The sequence below is a fragment of the Arachis hypogaea genome, chromosome 12 (genome assembly GCF_003086295.3).
Source record: "Arachis hypogaea cultivar Tifrunner chromosome 12, arahy.Tifrunner.gnm2.J5K5, whole genome shotgun sequence".
Taxonomy (NCBI): domain Eukaryota; kingdom Viridiplantae; phylum Streptophyta; class Magnoliopsida; order Fabales; family Fabaceae; genus Arachis; species Arachis hypogaea.
In genome coordinates, this window is record NC_092047.1 from 77,614,245 (window position 1) to 77,629,209 (window position 14,965).

Sequence of the window (14,965 nt, forward strand, 5' to 3'; positions counted from 1 at the left end):
GCTCAACTTTTGAGGTGGAAAGAATTTGGCCAAGAAAGCATTGACCAACTTTTCCTAAGAGTTCAGGCTTTCTTTAGGTTGTGAGTCCAACCATATCCTAGCTCTGTCTCTTACAGCAAAGGGGAACAGCATAAGCCTGTAGACCTCGGGATTAACCCCATTGGTCTTAACAGTGTTACAGATTTACAAGAATTCAGCTAAGAACTGATGAGAATCTTCCAAAGGAAGTCCATGAAACTTGCAATTCTGCTGCATTAGAGAAACTAACTGAGGCTTAAGCTCAAAGTTGTTTACTTCAATTGCAGGAATTGAGATGCTTCTTCCATAGAAGTCAGAAGTTGGTGCAGTAAAGTCACCAGCATCTTCCTTGCATCTCCACCATTGTTGTTGTTTTCGGCTGCCATGTCTTCTTCTTTTTCGAAAATTTCTGTAAGGTCCTCTTCAGAGTGTTATGCTTTAGCTTCTCTTAACTTCCTCTTCAGAGTCCTTTCAGGTTCAGGATCAGCTTCAACAAGAATGTCCTTATCCTTGTTCCTGCTCATATGAAAAAGAAGAGAATAGAAAAGAAGAGGAATCCTCTATGTCACAGTATAGAGATTCCTTTATGTGAGTAGAAGGATGGAAGAATAGAAGAATGAGGTAGAGAGGGAATAAGAGGAATTCATACACAGAGAGGGAGAAGGTTCGAATTATGAGTGGAAGAGAAGTGTTAGTAAATAAATAAAATAAATAGAGAGATAAAGGGAATTCGAATATTAATTAAAAGAAAAGAAAAAATATTTTTGTTTTTATTTTAATTATTAGTTAGGATTTGAAATTTAAGAAAAGAAATAAAATAAAATTAGAATTTAAAATAATTAGTTAATTAAAAAGAATTTTGAAAAAGTGGTTAGTGATTTTCGAAAATGAGAAGTGAAAAAGTAGTTAAGTAATTTTCAAAAAGATAAGAAATAGTAAACTTTTAAAATCAAACAAACAAGTCAAGTGGTTAATTGAAAAAAAAAAAGATTTGAAAATAAACTTTGAAAAGATAAGAAGTTAGAAAAATATTTTGAAATTAAATTTTGAAAAAGATATAATTGAAATTTATTTTGAAAGAGATTTGAAAAAGAAATTTAAAAAGATTTGATTTTAAAAATTAAAGTTGATGACTTGACTAACAAGAAACTAAAAGATATGATTCTAGAATTTAAAGATTGAACCTTTCTTAACAAGAAAGTAACAAACTTGAAATTTTTGAATCCAAACATTAAATGTTAGCAACAATTTCGAAGACATGAAATAGAAATAAGAAAAGGATTTTGAAAAATTTATTTAAGAAATTCAAAGATATTAAGAAGAAAAATGAAAAAGATTTGTTTTTGAAAAAGATTTGAAAAGATAGAATTTTTAATTTGAAATTTTGACTTGACTAAGAAAAAACAATTAAATTTAAAAATTTTGACTAAATCAACCCAAAATTTTGAAATTTATGAGTAAAATAAGAGAAAGATATTATTTTTGATTTTTTGAATTAGTGAAGAAAGAGAAAAACAACAAAATGACACAAGACATAAGAATTTAAGATCAAAACAAATAATGCATGCAAGAACACTTTGAATATCAAGATGAGCACCAAGGACAATGTGAAGATCATGATGAACATCAAGAACATATTTTTAAAAGTTTTTAAGAAAAGAAAGACATGCAAGACACCAAACTTAGAAATTTTTAATGTTTAGACACTATGAATTCGAAAATGCACAAGAAAAATAAGAAAAGACACAAAACAAGAAAAATTAAAGATCAAACAAGGAAAATCATCAAGAACAACTTGAAGATCAAAGAAGAACATATGATGAATTTTCGAAAATTTTAAGAAAATTAAAAAAATGAAATTGACACCAAACTTAAAATTTGACACAAGACTCAAACAAGGAACACAAATTTTTTTTTGTTTTTATGATTTTATTAATTTTTTTTGTATTTTTCTCGAAATTATTTTGGAAAAAGAAAAGAAGGAAATTCAAAATTTTTAATAAGAATTCCAGGATTCATGCACTGTTAGCCTAAAGCTTCGGTCCAATAGAATTAGACATGGCCAAATGGCCAGCCAAGCTTTAGCATAACAGATACAGACATGTCCTTTCTACAATGGAAAGTGAAAACCTCGGTCCAAAAGATTAGACCTGGCTTAAAAGCCAGCCAGGCTTCAACATATCTCAAGAAGGTCTAGAATTCATTCTTAAAAATTTTTTTTTGAATTTTTCGAAAACTAAATATATATATTTTTTTTCGAAAATAAAAATAAAAGTTTAAACATAAAATAAAATTACCTAATCTAAGCAACAAGATGAACCGTCAGTTGTCCAAACTCGAACAATCCCCGGCAACAGCGCCAAAAACTTGGTGCACGAAATTGTGATTCACACTTTTCACAACTCCGCACAACTAACCAGTAAGTGCACTGGGTCGTCTAAGTAATAAACCTTACGTGAGTAAGGGTCGATCCCATGGAGATTGTCGCTTTGAAGCAAGCTATGGTCATCTTATAAATCTTACTCAGGCGGATTCAAATGGTTATGAGGTTTTGATAATTAAAAGATAAATAAAACATAAAATAAAATAAAGATACTTATGTAATTCATTGGTGGGAATTTCAGATAAGCGTTTGGAGATGCTTTGTTGCTTCTGAACCTCTGTTTTCCTATTGTCTTCTTCCAATCATGTGTGCTCCCTTCCATGGCAAGCTGTATGATCCTCTCGGATGAAAAATACCAAGTATGATCTCTGCACGACTAATCAACTGTCGGATTTCTCGTCTCGGATGAAAAATACCATGTACAGCTACCGCACGGCTAATCATCTGTTGGACCTTATCCTTTTGCACACTGTCACTGCATCCAACATTTGCAAGTTTGAAGTTCGTCACAATCATCCCTTCCCAGATCCTACTCGGAATACCACAGACAAGGTTTAGACTTTCCGGATCTCAGGAATGCTGCAAATGGTTCTAGCCTATACCACGAAGGTTCTAATCGCAGATTCGGATTCTCTGTTGTCAGGAGAGACGATGCGAATCGTGAATTAGAGACCCAAGAGAATATACTACTACTGTTGTCCAATGACTACGTTGAACATCATGTAGACCGCTTGTGGTTGTTAGGCACGCGGATCTTGGCTAAGTGAGTAACGAAGATAATGGGTGATTGTCACGGGTCACCCCTTCATTCTGACTTAACTGAATTAAGTACAAGAGTATATCTTGGAGAAGAAGTAGGCGTGAATTGAAAGAGAAACAATAGTACTTGCATTAATTCATGAAGAACAGCAGAGCTCCGCACCTTAATCTATGAGGTGTAGAAACTCCACCATTAAAAATACATAAGAGAAAAAGGTCTAGGCATGGCTGAATGGCCAGCCTCCAAACGTGAATAATGGCATAAGCTAGAGACCAAAAAACTCCGAATACAACAGTAAAAAGTGCTATTTATACTAAACTAGTTACTAGGGTTTACAGAAAATAAGTAACTAAGTGCAGATAGTGCAGAAATCCACTTTCGGGGCCCACTTGGTGTGTGCTTCGGCTGAGCATTGAGCTTTACACCTGAATAGGCCATTCTTGGAGTTAAACACCAGCTTGGGTGCCAGTTTGGGCGTTTAACTCTAGTTCTGGTGCCAGTTCTGGCATTTTACTCCAGAAAAGGGTCTTTGGTGGGCGTTTGAACGCCAGTTTGAGCCATCAAATCTCGGGCAAAGTATGGACTATTATACATTGCTGAAAAGCCCAAGATGTCTACTTTCCAACGCAATTGAGGACATGCCAATTAGGCTTCTGTAGCTCCATAAAATTCACTTCGAGTGCAGGAGGGTCAGAATCCAACAACATGTGCAGTCCTTTTTCAGCCTCTGAATTAGATTTTTGCTCAGGTCCCTCAATTTCAGCCAGAAAATACCTGAAATCACAGAAAAATACACAAACTCATAGTAAAGTCTAGAAATATGATTTTTTCATAAAAACTAATAAAAATATAATAAAAAGTAACTAAAATATGCTAAAAACTATGTAAAAATAATGCCAAAAAGGGTATAAATTATCCGCTCATCAATCAGCATGAGGCCAGGGTCCTGTAATGGAGAGTAGCAATCGACAAGTTTTGATTCAATGAGCTTAGCACCATGTTTGATAAAGGAAACACCTATAATAAAAGATGTGTGTGTGTGTGTGTGTGTGTGTGTGTGTTAAAGTTAAATAAATATTTTTTTGTAAATTAAAAATATTTATAATTAGGGAAATTTACCATAATAAATAAAGTGACTTCCAATATTACCAATATACACAATTTGCAAAACGAATACCAAAATACATTTTTCCCATAAACTATGTAAACTGCGACAGGGGACCCGCGGTTTAGAAATACACATAAACCGCTACAGGGGTGTCGCGGTTTACGTTCTAGGCCAAAATTAACATAATCTGCAATAGGGGTGTCGCGGTTTATGTGTGAATGAGTAGTGTGCATAAACCGTGACAGGGGTCTAGTGGTTTAGGCGTGAATGAGCAGTGTGCAGAAACATAAAATAAACTAAGTCCATGGTAAATAAAAACATATGTAACTCATACGTAAGTCCATGGAAATAAACTAAGTACCATCACATAATACAAAAGTACACGACAAATCAAACATACATAGGTATCATCAATGAAAACATAAAATAAACAGCTATGGCTCCTCCCTGTCTTCATCCTCCTCGTGAGAGTCATCCCCGAATGCGCCTAGGAGATGCGACCCTGTACCACATCGAGCAGCCCGTCTCACTCTGGCTGGCCTCTGGCACTGTTATGCTAGAGGATCGACGGGAATGCCCACACCATATGCAGATGGAGGCGTCCCTGATGCCAAGGCATCTTAGGCTAGTTTCACTAGCCTTTTTCTTTTGTTTTTAGTAGATTTTATGCACTTTCTTGAGCTATAAGTAAGCATTTGGATTAAAAGTTTATCTACACCTTAATTCATTCAAACATGATTAATTTGATGCAGTTTCATGAGGTTTATGCCTTAAATGCTTGTGTGCTAAGAATGATACAATCCCTCATGATTTTAGCAAGGCTTTGATGCATGTATTGGTTGATGACAGGTGAAGTAAAGCATGAAAAGAAGTTGAATAAATGGCCATTGAAGGAAAAAGGGAAAGCAACGTTGGTGGCCAAGTTGGACAACCAACGTTGTCTCAAATGATGAAGAGGAAAGAAACAGGGGAATTTGCTGAATAATTCTGATACCCACGTTGGAGGGAACGTTGGTGAACCAACGTTACCTCCAACACTATGTGATACAAAGAGCTTTTTGGAAATTAGAAAAATTGAGTGCGACCAGTACGCGTGGGCGACGCGCACGCGTGGATAGTGGAATTTTGATAATCCACGTGCACGCGTGGATAGACCAACGTTGATATCAGAATTGCACAATTGAGCACCTTTCTATCCTCAACAGCATTGGGAGCCAATCCAATCAACTTCAACAAAGGCCAAAAGCCCAATTCAGATGACTTGAAGATGAATTAAAGAAAGTGTATAAATAGCTTAGAGTTTAAGTTAGACGGGGGGGTTGACACAGAGAGTACTGAAACTCTGTCCAATTTTACTTTCTCTGCACTTTTTCACTTTTTAATTCTGCAATGTACTTTTTTATTTCACTTTCCATTCTAAGAGCTATGAACAACTAAACCCTTTTCATTGGGTTAGGGAGCTCTATTGTAATTCAATGGATCAATAATAGTTTTCATCTTCTTCTTCTATCTTTTCTCTTGATTTTGTTAGAAAGCTTTCGATCTTAATTCAATTGGATAGTTGTCTTGATAGAGAAGCTATTCATAATTGGAATTCCTCTGATCCTTGAGAGAGGGTTGAGGAATTCATGCTAGAAATGCTTTCTCACATTGGATTAGATTGGGGGTTGGATGGATATCGTGATATGTAATCCTACCAATACTTTGATCTATGAATTTGTGTGGTATAATCAGTGACCGAACTTCATCTCTTCTCATGAGCAATTAAATTAAGACATTGGGCAATTGTTCAAGCTTAGAGATTGGTGAGCCAAGACATTGGAATCCAATCATCTAAGATTGCCAAGCAAAGTCAATGAATGCATTGATTGAGGAAGAGATGAAAATGATGTGATCCGGAGAATTCAATATCTCCTGAAACCCAATGAATTTCCTACTCTGATATACCCATTCTCTTTACATTTTGCCTTTTATTTTGATGCTCAATCCCCATTTCCTTTTAATTTATTGCAATTTAAGTTTCTGCACTTTAATTACTTGCAATTTACTTTCTGTCATTTAATTCAATCATTTATATTTTGTTCATTTACATTTCTTGCAATTTAAGTTTTTCGCCAATTTTACTTTTTGCAATCCCAATTTCAAATCTGATTTAGCTCAACTAGAACATTCTTCCGATTAACATTGATCAACCAACCAATCCCTGTGGGATTCGACCTCACTCTATAGTGAGTTTTCACTTGACGACAATCCGGTGCACTTGCCGGTAGAAATTTGTTGAGAGACAAGTTTTTGTGACATCAAGTTTATCGCGTCCTTGCCAGGGATTGGTTTTGTATTGACAATTACTAAATTGGAGGATAACTAGATTGAGCATTTTTCTTTTCTTTTGTTAATTGAATTTCAATTTCAGTTGTTTATTCTTTTTTACTTTCTGCAATTTTATCAATTTCTCTTCATTTCTTTACTTTCCAGCAAATTCTTTACTTTTTAGCAAGGTAACCCACTAACCATTTAATTAATTGCCTTAACCAAGCTAACTATAAATTGTTTTTGTGAATTCTACACTTGCTTCTGCCTGTATCTGCTGATTGTATGACAGGTAGAAGAGGGGAGACTTCAACCTCTTTTGATAGTGAACCGGAGAGGACCTTTCTTAGATTAAGAAGGGAATCAAGAGGAAAGAAGGCTATTGGTATAGAGGAAGAAGATGAGGATTTGGATATAAATATGGAGGATGATATGGAGACTCATCATCAGGGAGAATTACATAATCATGCCAGAGAAGGTGCAGCCAACCATGCTCCGCAAGAAAGGAGGGTGCTAGGCTCCTACATTAATCCCAATCCTGGGAATTGTGGGAGCAGCATCCAAAAGCCAACCATCCATGCTAATAACTTCGAATTGAAGCCTCAACTCATCACTCTCGTCCAAAATAATTGTTCTTTCGGAGGAAGTGCCCAAGAGGACCCCAATCAATATCTCTCTACATTCCTAAGGATCTGTGATACAGTAAAATCTAATGGTGTTCATCTTGACACCTATAGATTGCTACTGTTTCCCTTTTCTCTAAGGGATAAAGCATCCAAATGGCTAGAATCATTTTCCAAGGAAAGCTTGACAACATGAGAAGATGTGGTGAACAGATTCTTAGCAAGATTCTACCCTCTTCAAAGAGTAAATAAACTGAGGACTGAGGTGCAGACTTTCAGGCAACAAGATGGTGAAACTTTGTATAAAGTATGGGAGAGATTCAAGGATTTGACAAGGAAGTGTCCCCCTAACATGTTCAATGAATGGGTGCAACTGCATATCTTTTATGAAGGGCTTTCCTATGAATCAAAGAAAGCTGTAGACCACTCATCTGGAGGATCCCTCAACAAGAAGAAGAACATAGAGGAAGCCATTGATGTCATAGAAACAGTGGCTGATAATGAGTATTTCTATGCCTCAAACCGAAGCAACAACAGAGGAGTTATGGAATTAAACCACATGGATATAATCTTGGCCCAGAATAAAATGATCACCAAGGAACTAGCTGATTCAACAAAGCAAATGGACAAGAATCAAGTTGCAGCTATCCATACTCAACCATCACCTCAAGCAGAGTTGAACACAAAGGAAGGAGTTGACTGGGAACAAGCTAACTACATTGGAAATTCATCCAGACAAACCCATGATCCATATTCCAAGACCTATAACCCTGGTTGGAAGAATCACCCAAACTTTGGGTGGAGGAACCAACAAAATCAAGGCCAAGATCACAAACCTCATAATCCCAACCAGTACACATATCAATAATCCAATCCAAGATCATATCAACACCCATGCAACAATTCTTCTCAGCCACCATATCAAGCCTAAGCCAATCAGCCTCAGCAACCAATTCCCAATCCACCACCAGAGGACAAACTATCCAGGATTGAAGCTATGCTTGCAAATCTTTGCAAGGAGTCTTAAGACATGAAAAATTTCAAGGAGGAGGTGAGGTCCAACCTACAAAATCAAGATGCTGCCATTCAGAAACTCTGCTATTCAGAAACTTGAGGCACAAATTGGATACCTATCCAAGCAAGTCCCGAGCCATAACCCTTGTAATGTCATCAAGGCAAGCTCAAAGGAGGAATGCAAAGCCATTACACTCAAGAGTGGAAAGGAATTGAAGGAGGCATCCAAAGAAACCCAAGAGAAGGGAGAAGAGAGAAGCTTAAGTGACAAGGAAGAGGCACAAACACCTGCTTCCAATCCACCAGAAGAAAAAGAAGTCCTAAGGCCATATGTCCCAAAAGCTCCTTACCCTCAACGATTGATGAAGAATGCAAAGGACAGCCAATTCTCCATATTTTTGGAGATTTTTAAGAAACTACAGATCAATATTCCTTTTGCTGAAGTATTAGAGCAGATGCCATTCTATGCTAAGTTCCTGAAGGAATTAATGACCAAGAAGAGAAGTTGGAGGAATGATGAAACTGTGGTGTTAACTGAAGAATGTAGTGCTATCATCCAACACAAACTGCCTCAAAAATTGAAGGACCCAGAGAGCTTTCAAATTTCTTGCATCATAGGAGAAATCACAGTTGAGAAAGCCTTATGTGATTTGGGAGCCAGCATAAATTTGATGTCCTTAACAATGATGAAAAGAATGAAGATTGAGGAAGCCAAACCAACAAGAATGGCTCTCCAATTGGCAGACCGATCATTCAATTTCCCTCATGGAATAGTAGAAGATTTGTTGGTGAAGATGGGAGACTTCATCTTCCCTGCTAACTTTGTGGTGTTGGATATAGAGGAAGAAGCCAAAGCTTCAATAATCTTGGGAAGGCCATTTTTAGCCACTACTGGAGCCATCATTGATGTCCAAAAGGGTGAACTTACCCTTAGGTTTCATGATGAGAAAATGGTGTTTAATATGTTCAAGGCCATGAGCTATCCACAGGAGTCACTAGGAGAGTGTATAAGGTTGGATGCAGTGGAAATTGTGGCGCAAGAAACATTTGAAGAAACACTTGAAGAAGTGACAAAAGAGGATTCTACACTAGACATTGAGGTTGCAGAAATCCAATCAGCTGAGGCATCCATCCCAAGTGCACCATAGGGAAAGAAAGAAGAGAAAGGAGCACCTAAACTAGAACTGAAAGCATTACCTCCCACTCTGAAGTATGCATACTTGGGAAGTGATGAAAGTTACCCAGTAATCATCAATTCTGCTCTTAGTCAAGAATAGGAGGATGAGTAAATCAAGGTGCTGCAAAAGCACCAAGATGCCATTGGATGGACCCTTGCTGATTTGAAAGGGATAAGCTCATCCATATGTATGCATAAGATCCTATTAGAAGAAGATGCTAAGCCCTCCATTCAAGCCTAGAGAAGATTGAATCCAGTCATGAAAGAAGTGGTGCAAAAGGAGGTTATGAAGCTTTGGCAGGCAGGAGTGATCTACCCAATTTCAGATAGCCCATGGGTGAGTCTTGTCCAAGTGGTTCCTAAGAAGGGAGGTATCACTGTAGTACCCAATGAAAAGAATGAACTCATCCTTACAAGAACTGTCACAGGATGGAGGATGTGCATTGATTATAGAAAGCTTAATGAAGCTACAAGAAAAGATCACTTCCCATTCCCTTTCATGGACCAGATGCTAGAAAGGCTTGCAGGACATGCATATTATTGTTTCTTGGATGGCTATTCAGGATACAATTAAATAGTAGTTGATCCAAGAGACCAGGAGAAAACATCCTTCACTTGTCCATATGGAATATTTTCTTACAGATGCATGCCATTTGGATTGTGCAATGCACCAACAACTTTTCAAAGATGCATGCTGTCTATCTTTTCAGACATGATTGAAAAATTCATTGAAGTCTTTATGAACGACTTTCAGTATTTGAGGATTCCTTTCCTAATTGCCTACATCACCTCGCCTTGGTGCTAAAGAGATGCCAAGAGACCAACTTGGTTTTAAACTGAAAGAAATGCCATTTTATGGTGACAGAGGGAATAGTCCTTGGTCATAAAGTCTCTAACAAAGGCATTGAGGTAGACAGAGCTAAGGTGGAATTAATTGAGAAGTTACCTCCACCTAGTAATGTCAAGGCAATTAGGAATTTTTTAGGACATGTTGGATTTTACAAAAGGTTTATCAGAGATTTTTCAAAAATAGCCAAGCCTTTGAGTAACTTACTTGTCTCTGATACACCTTTTGTATTTGATCAGGATTGCATGCTGGCTTTTGAAACTTTGAAGAAAAAGCTTTCCTCAGCACCTATCATTGCCCCACCTAACTGGGATTTACCCTTTGAACTGATGTGTGATACATCAGATATTGCTATTGGGGCAGTGTTAGGACAGAGGAAATGCAACTTAGTTCATGTTATATACTATGCCATCAAGGTTCTAAATGAAACCCAAATGAACTACACAACTACTGAAAAGGAACTATTAGCAATAGTATTTGCATTTGATAAGTTTAGATCATATCTCATTGGATCTAAAGTGATTGTTTTTACTGATCATGCAGCATTGAAATATTTACTTGCCAAGCAATAATCAAAACCAAGGCTGATAAGGTGGGTCTTGTTGCTGCAGGAGTTTAACATTGAGATTAAAGACAAGAAAGGAGTGGAGAACAAGGTGGCAGATCACTTGTCAAGGATTCCCTGTGAAGAACGAAGCACACAGAGCTTGAATATAAATGAGTGTTTTCCTGATGAGCAACTAATGTTGGTTCACAAGGCACCATGGTTTGCAGATATTGCAAATTTTAAGGCCACTGGGGAAGTGCCTCCAGAATTTAACAAACATCAGAAGAGAAAGCTTATTAATGATGCCAAGTATTTCATTTGGGATGAACCATACCTCTTCAAGAAATGTTCAGATGGAATACTTAGAAAATGCATTTCAGAGGAAGAGGGAAGGGAAGTCTTATGGAATTGTCATGGTTCTTGCTATGGAGGACATTTTGGAGGAGAAAGGAATGCAACCAAAGTACTACAATATGGATTCTTTTGGCTCACTATCTTCAAGGATGCAAAAGAATTGGTACAGCACTACAATGAATGCCAAAGAGCAGGGAACCTACCCAAAAGAAATGAAATGCCACAGCAATTCATCTTAGAACTTGAATTATTTGATGTGTGGGGAATTGATTTCATGGGACCATTCCCAACTTCATACTCAAATAAATATATCTTGGTGGCAGTGGATCATGTATCAAAATGGGTAGAAGCCATTGCAACTCCAACAAATGATAATAAGGTAGTGATGAACTTTCTCAAAAAGAACATCTTTAGTCGATTTAGGGTGCCTAGAGCGCTTATCAGTGATGGAGGAAACCATTTTTGTAACAGACCATTAAAAAGTCTCCTCCTGAGCTATGGAGTAAAGCACAAAGTTGCCACACCTTACCATCCCTAAACAAGTGGACAGACAGAGATATCCAACAGAGAGTTAAAAAGAATCTTGGAAAAGATTGTGGGAGCTTCAAGAAAAGATTGGTCCAAAAAGTTGGACGATGCTCTTTGGGCCTATAAGACAGCCTTCAAAACACCAATTGGGATGTCTCCATATCAATTGGTGTTTGGGAAGGCTTGTGGTGCACGAAATTGTGATTCACACTTTTCACAACTCCGCACAACTAACCAGCAAGTGCACTGGGTCGTCCAAGTAATACCTTACGTGAGTAAGGGTCGATCCCACGGAGATTGTCGGCTTGAAGCAAGCTATTGTCATCTTGCAAATCTCAGTCAGGCAGATTCAAATGGTTATGGAATTTAAGATAATTAAAATATAAATAAAATATAGAATAGGATAGAGATACTTATGCAATTCATTGGTGAGAGTTTTAGATAAGCGTATGGAGATGCTTTGCTCCCTCTGAATCTCTGCTTTCCTACTGTCGTCATCCAATCATTCATACTCCTTTCCATGGCAAGCTGTATATTGGGCATCACCATTGTCAATGGCTACATCCTGTCCTCTCAGTGAAAATGGTCCAAATGAACTGTCACCGCACGGCTAATCATCTGTCGGTTCTCGATCATGCTAGAATAGGATCCAGTAATCCTTTTGCGTCTGTCACTATGCCTAGCACTTGCGAGTTTGAAACTCGTCACAGCCATCCCTTCCCAGATCCTACTCAGAATACCACAGACAAGGTTTAGACTTTCTGGATCTCAGGAATGGCCGCCAATAATTCTAGCCTATACCACGAAGACTCTGATCGTAGATCAGGAGGCTAAGAGATATGCATTCAAGCTTGCTTTCACGTAGAACGGAAATGTTTGTCAAGCACGCGTTCATAAGTGAGAATGGTGATGAGCGTCACATAATCATCACATTCATCATGTTCTTGTGTGCGAATGAATATCTTAGAAAAGAAATAGGCTTGAGTTGAATAGAAAAATAATAGTACTTTACATTAATTCATGAGGAACAGCAGAGCTCCACACCTTAATCTATGGTGTGTAGAAACTCTACCGTTGAAAATACATAAGAACAAGGTCCAGGCATGGCCGAATGGCCAGCCCCCTAAACGTGATCTCAGAACACAAAATTATTCAAAGACTATCCAGAGATGTAAATACAATAGTAAAAAGTCCTATTTATACTAAACTAGTTACTAGGGTTTACAGAAATGAGTAAATGATGCAGAAATCTACTTCCGGGCCCACTTGGTGTGTGCTTGGGCTGAGCATTGAAGCTTTCACATGTAGAGGTCTTCTTTGGAGTTGAATGCCAGTTTGTAACTTGTTTCTAGCGTTTAACTCTACTTTGCAACTTGTTTCTGGCGTTTAACGCCAGAATAGGGCAGAAAGCTGGCGTTAAACGCCAGTTTGCATCGTCTAAACTTGAGCAAAGTATGGACTATTATATATTTCTGGAAAGCCTTGGATGTCTACTTTCCAACGTAATTGAGAGCGCACCATTTGGGTTTTTGTAACTCCAGAAAATCCACTTTGAGTGCAGGGAGGTCAGAATCCAACAGCATCTGCAGTCCTTTTTCAGCCTCAGAATCAGATTTTTGCTCAGGTCCCTCAATTTCAGCCAGAAATTACCTGAAATCATAGAAAAACACACAAACTCATAGTAAAGTCTAGAAATGTAATTTTTATTTAAAAAATAATAAAAATATATTAAAAACTAACTAAATCATACTGAAAACTATGTAAAAATAATGCCAAAAAGCGTATAAATTATCCGCTCATCACAACACCAAACTTAAATTGTTGCTTGTCCCCAAGCAACTAAAAATCAAATAGGATAAAAAGAAGAGAATATACTATAAATTCCAAAATATCAATGAAACTTAGCTCCAATTAAATGAGTGGGACTAGTAGTTTTTTGCCTTTGAACAGTTTTGGCATCTCACTTTATCCCTTGAAGTTCAGAATGATTGGCATCTATAGGAACTCAGAATTTAGATAGTGTTATTGATTCTCCTAGTTCAGTATGTTGATTCTTGAACATAGCTATTTTATGAGTCTTGGCCGTGGCCCTAAGCACTTTGTTTTCAAGTATTACCACCGGATACATAAATGCCACAAACACATAACTGGGTGAACCTTTTCAGATTGTGACTCAGCTTTGTTAGAGTCCCCAGTTAGAGGTGTCCAGGGTTCTTAAGCACACTCGTTTTGCTTTGGACCTCGACTTTAACCGCTCAGTCTCAAGTTTTCACTTGACACCTTCACGCCACAAGCACATGGTTAGGGACAGCTTGGTTTAGCCGCTTAGGCCAGGATTTTATTCCCTTGGGCCCTCCTATCCACTGATGCTCAAAGCCTTAGATCCTTTTTACCCTTGCCTTTTGGTTGAAAGGGTTATTGGCTTTTTGCTCTTGCCTTTTGGTTTTAAGAGCTTTTGGCTTTTTCTGCTTGCTTTTTCTTTTTCTTTCTTTTTTTTTTGCCATTTTTCTTTTCTCCCATTTTTTTTCGCAAGCTTTTGTATTCACTACTTTTTCTTGCTTCAAGAATCAATTTTATGATTTTTCAGATTATCAATAACATTTCTCCTTTTTCCTCATTCTTTCAAGAGCCAACAATTTTAACATTCATAAACAACAAATTCAAAAGACATATGCACTGTTCAAGCATTCATTCAGAAAACAAAAAGTATTGCCACCACATCGAAATAATTAAACTAATTTCAAGGATGAATTCGAAATCATGTACTTCTTGTTCTTTTGTGGCTAAAACATTTTTCATTTAAGAAAGGTGATGGATTCATAGGACATTCATAGCTTTAAGACATAGACACTAGACAATAATGATCATGTAATAAAACACAAACATAAATAAAACATAAAGCATAATTTTCAAAAAACAGAAAAATAAATAGACAAGGAGATTAAGGAACGGGTCCACCTTAGTGATGGCGGCTAGTTCTTCCTCTTGAAGATCCAATGGAACGCTTGAGCTCCTCTATGTCTCTTCCTTGCCTTTGTTGCTCCTCCCTCATGGCTCTTTGGTCTTCTCTAATTTCATGAAGGAGGATGGAATGCTCTTGGTGCTCCACCCTTAGTTGTCCCATGTTGGAACTTAATTATCCTAGGGAGGTGTTAATTTGCTCCCAATAGTTTTGTGGAGGAAAGTGCATCCCTTGAGGTATCTCAGGGATTTCATGATGGGGAATTTGCTCATGCTTTTGTTGAGGTCCATAAGTGGGTTCTCTTGTTTGCTCCATCCTTTTCTTAGTGATGAGC

General features: G+C 37.4%; 1 non-coding gene across 1 annotated transcript; it reads right to left on the reverse strand.

Moving 5' to 3' along the window:
- Positions 1 to 7,452: 7,452 nt before the first annotated feature.
- Positions 7,453 to 7,560, reverse strand: LOC112731950 (small nucleolar RNA R71). Its single transcript, XR_003167697.1, has one exon. It is a non-coding gene; the product is annotated as a small nucleolar RNA R71 (small nucleolar RNA).
- Between the last annotated feature and the right edge of the window lie 7,405 nt (positions 7,561 to 14,965).